Source organism: Pygocentrus nattereri, chromosome 19, assembly GCF_015220715.1.
Source record: "Pygocentrus nattereri isolate fPygNat1 chromosome 19, fPygNat1.pri, whole genome shotgun sequence".
In the NCBI taxonomy this organism is placed as follows: Eukaryota; Metazoa; Chordata; class Actinopteri; order Characiformes; family Serrasalmidae; genus Pygocentrus; species Pygocentrus nattereri.
This window is the reverse complement of record NC_051229.1, coordinates 25,016,824-25,024,470: the sequence shown is the minus strand read 5'-3', so window position 1 is coordinate 25,024,470 and position 7,647 is coordinate 25,016,824. Positions and strand designations below refer to the sequence as shown.

At 37.6% G+C, this 7,647-nt stretch overlaps 1 pseudogene; it reads right to left on the bottom strand.

Annotated features, from left to right (window-relative positions):
- Positions 1-3,142: 3,142 nt before the first annotated feature.
- On the bottom strand, positions 3,143-6,975 carry LOC108438571 (annotated as a pseudogene).
- Between the last annotated feature and the right edge of the window lie 672 nt (positions 6,976-7,647).

The following is a 7,647-nucleotide window of genomic DNA, read 5'->3' as shown; positions in this document are numbered from 1 at the left end:
GCAAACTTGTTTTGAAAACTTGACCAAAATTTGAAGTCACATAAAATAGGCAAAGTGTTATCATATCAGACCACCGTAATACTAAAGAAGACTGCATCATGTACTCATGGTATGAGTATCACATTCTTATACTCTAGGAATTTGGAGTAATGGGATAGCAAATTTGTGAAAAAAGTGTTAATTTAGTGCTGTATATACCACAATTTGTAATCCTACAAAACAGGCAAATCAAAGTGTTATCCACTCATACCAGCATAATCCTCAAGCACACTCTCTTCTCTAATGATGGCAAAAGGAACAGGTGATTTTACTGTAGGAATTCGGAGTAATTGGATGACACACTTGTTAATAGTGTCTATTCAGCTCTATACAGACCACAATTCGAAGTCCCATAAAATAGGCAAATCAAAGTGTTATCACATCAGACCACCATATTCCTCAAAAACACTCTCTCATATATTCATGGTTTGAGGACCAAGTGTGATTACTATAAGGATTTGAAATAATTGGATGGCAAACTTATGAAAAGTGTCCAATGGGTCCACAATTAGACCAAGTTCCATGAAAGGCAAATCAGAGGGTAATCATTTTGGAACACCATTTTCCTAAAGAACACTCTCTCATGTACTGATGTTATGAGGATCAACTCCTTTAGCAATAGAAATGTGGATAGCAAATGGGATAGCAAACTTGTGATAGGTGTCTGTTCAGTTCTATACAGACCACAATTTGAAGTCACATAAAAAAATGTTATGACATCAGACCACCATTTTCCTAAAGAACCCTATATACAACTCATTTGCAGTCCCACAAAACAGATAATTCATATTATTGTTACGACCCCATAGTTAAGCCTAGGGGAAAAGGGGCCAGTAACATATGGTTTTGATGCGATGTTTGATGCGATGACGAAAAATAAAGCTACCCTAGTTCGTTGCCTATTGAAAAACAAAACACTGACTGCACTAGTCTCCCCAACACAAAACCGAAATACACGGGTTGGCGCCCGCCCCTTACCTAGGGTGTCTATACATAGGGCCGCTACGTGACGTAATATGTATGAGCGCGCCCCTCTACCCTGTCCAGAACCCCAAGAGAACACAGCAGCAGCAGCGAGAGAGAGAGAGAGATATAATACAATAAAAAACAGACTATCAGTGCCAGGAACTTAAGCTTGCACTAGGCCACATCAATAACCCGACACACAACACAGTCCCGTGAACACGGAACAGCTTAGACTCCAGGGGTAACGCCAAACTCCTCGAGCTTTGCCGGTCTTCTTTTAAATTCCAAGTCCCTCCTCCAGGTCCTGAATTCTGGATGATGATTGGCCGCAGTGGGGGACGGGTCCTCTGACGATGATTGACACTGCAGCCAACCTGTAGAGATAAGGAACAAACGAGGGAGGGGACATACCGGCGAGCAAGCACGAAAAGGGAGAGGGACTAGTAAAGAGAAAGAAAATAACACCAGCCAGAAAAGCCCCCACCTTTTCAGGCCCAACACGTAACACTATCATATCACTCCAAAATATTCCTGAGTAACCCTATCGGTAACACTTTATAATAATGTTCATTTATAAAACATTTATGTGCTTTTAATTCATAATTAACTAATCATGAACTAATGATGTATTTAGAGCTTTAAATCATTAATTCATATATTAACAGCACTTTATAAGACACCTATAAGCTCTTACTTCATGATTAACAAATGAGGAATAGCTCAGGAATTCAGCAGTTATTCATCAGTTATGTACATACTACAATAAAAATTCATATGTTAGTAGTATATTTGCAAACGTTAAAGTTTAGATGTTTAGACAAAAAACCTTTCAAAATGAAACATCTATAAACTTCTACTTTATGATCTATTAATCATGAACTAATCAAGTATTTAAGAGTTGTTCTTCATTGTTTTATAGATTAATGGCAGAAGTGGCATTTGGGCAATACAGTTTACAATGTGTCCTCTTTACAAGATATCAGGGTTTTATAATGGCCCATATATAATAACATGTAGAACTGTCATCACATCTCTATGGAGAACTCCTTATTCCCTGTCTGCATATGTATGAAGACCTGGTGTTGTTGATGACTGTTTACAGTCACTGCAAAGCTGTCATGCAGGTTTCTCCACTATATCATCTGGACGATTTGATCCTTTCTCTCTAGGATGGTCACCTTTCATGTGGTCAAAAGGTTTACTTGTATCACACCCTGCTGCATTTTTTTTTCACTGGTGTCCAGCAACTGTTCACATCACATTTAAACTCTGGCACCAGCCTGCAAAGCCAAAAAATGGACCAGCTCCTTCCTACCTGATGACGTAGAGCAATTTAAGCTTCAAGTACAGCCCAGCTTAACCCACGGCACATACAAGACAAACATCAAGACTCTTCCATTGGAGCCCATGTGGTGGAACAAACTTCCACTGAACAGCAGAATTCCTCACCATCTTCAAAAGGCGACTGAAGCTCCATCTCTCTGTGAAGCATTTAAATGAACTGTAATCTAGTGCTTCTGCAAAACCTCAAAACCTCCTGTACTGCATGTCTCCTACACCGACTTTAGTATCAGGGTTATCTTTAGACTCTCACTTTTCTCTGCATAAGTGCTTTTGCTATATGCAATAAATGCAATTTATACATAAAGAATGATGGACAAACAAGCAAAAAAAACAAAACATTAAATTAAAAAATAAAAATCTGCTAATTCAACGTGCCTTTTGTGAACCACAGTAAGATTCATTAAAACTTTTTGGGCCTACAAATGACTTGTTAAACATTAACAAACAGTAGTGACTTTCTTACTCATGTTTTATAAATTGCCTGTTCATTACATATAAATTATTTGCAGCCCCTAATCTAAAGTGGGAACTATTCCATATATATAAATATCTAAAAATGCGTATAAGTCATTTACAAACTAAAGTCCTTCTGTTAAGTCATTTATACATTAATTGGTCAACATTTATAAAACATTTTGCAGCCCCTAATCTAAAGTCGAAACAAACAACAAAAAAAAAACAATTTATGGACATTTACTCAATGTAAGTATCGAGCATAAGCTGGTATACATTTGTTTTTTACCTGCCTTTGGGCTTTAGGACCTTAAAATCACAGGGAAACCTCAAAAGGAGATAACAGGGTAGTTAGAACTTTATTGAATAAACCAAAAAAGCAACTGAATAATCAGGCTGTAGTTTCTTTACTTTGTAACAAACACAGTAGCAAATATTTTTACTCTCTTTGCAAAAATTTTAAAAGACAAAGAAAACACAGAGGGCTCTTAACAAATGTCCTCTGAAAAGTGCTAATTTGACTCTATTATGCACAACATCTAACTCCTAATTCAAGAGTGTTGCCAGCTGTAGTAAACAGAAAAACAAGCTTCTTATTTTCTTTTCATTAAAGGTAAAAGTTTGTTTTTCTTTTTGTACATTTCCACAGTGGTCAACAGCTGTGCATCATTGTTTAAAATATCCATGCACTTCTTTGCAAACACTTGCAATTTCTCTTGTCGTGAGTAACCCTCCAACAGGTCTCTTGAGGTGCCACAATTGCAAGCTCTGCAATGGGAGCACTGGCCACTTTTTCTATCTACACCAATGGCCTTGTAGGCAGTACGAAGATTTTTTCCCCCTCTTGTACTGCTGCAAAATCTTTCTGTATCTTCTTACAGCCTGCTGAGGATTTCCTGCTATAGAGAAACAACACAAAGATAAAATAATAAAAAATTAAAAACATTACAAACAAATCAACTGATATATTCCCTTAATTTTCCATCAGTCCCTTAATCTTATTTCATTTTATACAGCAGGACTCTAGTCAGCAACTCCTGAATTATTTAAAACTCAAGACTTAGGACTTATGAGTTTTCTGACAGAGAACTGAAACTGATTTGAACGGCTAACCTTAATGCAGTAAATGAATAAAATATTTCAGATCTAATCTAGTCTTTGCCTTTTAGTTTGGTAACTGATACAGTGTTGGGCAGACATTACTTCAGTGTTGTTCTCCTGCACCTCACCACATTATCTGCTTAGACAAAGCTTTAAACATGAGCCTTTTGTTAGAAAAAACTGATAGGGCAGAGATGTTTACAAGCTTACATAATATATAAACTGCAGACTAACCATTTGTTTCAAGTTGTTTTGTCTTTTTTTTAAGCATTGTAATGTTTTTGTGTAATGGAAGGCTAATTGTTTTAGCTTTTACTTATGACTCAAGGCTCAACTCATAGACATAGACCCCAAAACTCCACTCAGATTTATGAACAGCTCTGTTTTACAGCAAGTAGAATATTAGATATATCAATGGGTTAGTTGTGGTTTCATTTACCTCTCTGTCTAAATTGTTGGATCTTTCCCTGTTGTTCTTTTATTCTCTTCTTTCTCTTGAGCTTTTTCTTGTGGCAGCACTTGTGTTTCTTTCCTTTCTTTCTCCGCTCATCAGTGGAACTTGAGGTTGATGTAGAAGAGGATGATGTAGTGGATGAAGACGAGTCAGACCACTCGGAGTCTTGGTCCCCACAAAGATCAATCGAATCTTCCTCTGCTGAGTCACCTTTCTGATCCTTCTTCTGGTCTAATATCAAACAAACCAAACATTAATGAGACATGAGAAATAACAGATTTTTTTTTTTGCAAATGATTCCAGCACTAGTAAAATAGACCTACATAAAGCTGATCTCCATAAGGCATAAAAAAACAACATTATTTTCAATCTTTTAGCAAGATAATTGTATTACTTTTGTTTTGTACAATAGGAGTGTGGGAAACATGGAAAGGAGCACCATGCAAAAGTTCAGGCAGCCCAAGAGATTTAAACTCTCAGATAACTTTTAAACTCTCAGATAGTCTCAGACCTTAATTAGCTTTTAAGGGCCATAACTAGTTCACAATGATTGTAAGGAAAGGCCAGGCAATGCAAATTTCAAAGCTTTATAAATTCTCAAACCTTGTCTCAACAATCAGCGACCAATGGGCTTCTCCAAGCAGCTGCCTAGCACTCAGAAAATTACAATAATTCATGACAACAAAGCAGAAGGCTACAAGAAGAAACCAAACAGTGTCTGAGAGAACTGCTTGTCGCACTGCTAGAAAGGCAAATCAAAACCTCCATTTGATTGCAAAAGACCTTCAAGATTTGTCAGACTTTGGAGTGGTGGGGAAAGGTTCTACTGTGCAGAGACACTTGCCGAAATATGATTTTCATGGAAGAGTCATCAGAAACAAATCTTGTCCAACATCCCACAACAAAATTGAGCATCTGAAATTCTCAAAGGAATACATTTAAGAAACAAGTCATGTGGACTGATTAACTAAAAATAGAACTTTTTTGGCCACAATGAGCAAATGTTTGGAGAAAATAGAAATGTTTCATGCTTTCACTGGTAGAGGGAAGAATTGATTCATTTCAATGAAAAGAGGATGTCTTCTGCAACAGAATACTGAAAGGTTTTCCTCAAATATCTGTGAAAACACCTCGAAAGAGCAGTGCTCACGAATCTCAGAGTTACAAGCCTTTCGGTAGGAACAGTGGTAGGAAGAGTACTGACCATGCATAGTGCTCAAACTTAATTTTGACAAGGGCTGCCCAAACTTTTATTCATACATGTATATGCATATATATTCATACATATATAAAACCTGGACAAACACAAAATATTCTTACACTATGAGCAAGGCATGTCTGTGTGGGGGTAGTTAGCCACCTTAGCCTCCTGTATTAGTGATGTCTGGCATAAATCATGTGCACAGAACTCTAGTGAAACGGTGACTAATAACAGGGCAAAGTAACCAATAAGGTCAATAAGACTACACATAGCCACATTGTACCTCTATTAATTAAAAAAAATACTTACATTTGGCTAATTGTTTTAGAAGACTGTCCCTTTCTTCTTTCAGGTCAGCAATTGTTTTTGACATAGCCTCTTCGTTCTTCTTTGCTTCAGCCAGCAGAATCTGTTGTTTTTTCAAGGACATTGCAGCTGTTGGGGCTAACAGGGGGGCTGTAATATTTTCAAAGAATTAAAGAAATTAATCTTGTTGCTGAGACTGTTTTGATATTGTATCAATGCAATACTTACATATATAGTGAGCTGTTTTAAAATGTAATGTGATGTTAACATTTCTCAATAACAAGTTTCTTTTCTATTTATTGAGAGCTGAAAGGATAATTATTCTAAACTATTTCTGTGCATTATACATTTCTCACAAGACCTAACAAGATAGCATCAACAGAATATTAGCTGCTTTACCCCAACAGCCATGAGAGAATGCTGGCTGACTGAAATGCTGGCTGACTGAAATGCTGGCTGACTGAAATGCTGGCTGACTGGCTAATTGAAATACTGACTGAAATGCTGACTGAAATGCTGGCTGACTGAAATACTGACTGGCTGAAATGCTGACTGACTGAAATGCTGGCTGACTGAAATACTGACTGAAATACTGACTGACTGAAATGCTGGCTGACTGAAATGCTGGCTGACTGAAATGCTGGCTGACTGAAATGCTGGCGGACTGAAATACTGGCGGACTGAAATGCTGGCTGAGAGGCTCATGCAGTGATCGCGGGAGCGATGAGCCTCCTCTCCGTCATCATAAACTTTTCTCCAGTGATATTCAGAGCAAACCCGTACTAGCTCAGTAGTTAGCCGAACCGAATTGGAACGAGGATGTTAAAACAGCTGCGAGCTGACTCGCGCATGTCCGCCGGGCGCCCCGCGAAGCTCGTGAATAGCTAGCAGACAGGTAGCTGGCTGTGTAACCACATTAACGCCCCTCACCTGCGCCGTGCTCTCCATCCCTGTTGTCTTCCGTTGGCTTGTTTGTCTTTGTCGATGGCGACGTTTTACCTTTATTTCCCCTGTGAGCTCGCCTGGAGCGAGTTAAAGCGGCTGCGTTTAACTCCATTACCGCGAAACCTCTACAGCGTGCGTGTTGCTGCGCCCCCTGGTGCAGTCCTGAATAAACTCAACTCGTCCACCAACGTTCCACCTTTACTTTTAATAGTTTATTCGTATTTAAAAATACAAATAAACCATTAAACGGAAATCAAGTTAGTTTGTGAAGTAAAAAAGTATCTAAATGTGCATTATGCATGCTTAATATAAATATGTACAATATATAGCTAATAGATGGTGATAAAATGTTGAATCTCATACACTCCAGTGGTGCATATTTAACTGCAGCTCATCCGGTTATAATTGCGCCAAAATGTATTTAGAGAAAAAAGTGAGGAAACTGATCGAGGGCAAGAAATCAAAAAGAAAACATTTAAAATTAATAAAGTGGCTCCAAAAGAAGAAACTACTACAAAGAAAGGTGAAATGCAGTCTTTGTAAACCACAAGATGAAGCTGACAGTCAGCAACAGCTCGGACTGCTATGAATGGTAAGTCACGTCACGCTTTTTAATGTGAGTTAACAGCATTTAAGTTAACCTTATCTAAAATGTTATTTAGTTGGCAGAAAATAAACTATTGTTTAACAAATAGCCATTACAGAAAGTAAATCTTATTATGTGAAATACATTTTGTATTTGTTTTTGTTATTTTAGTTTTTAATCAAATACCTCTATGCCGTTTATGCTTTGAAATGCATTTAAAGGTGTGAAACATTGAATTAGGGTTTGGCAATA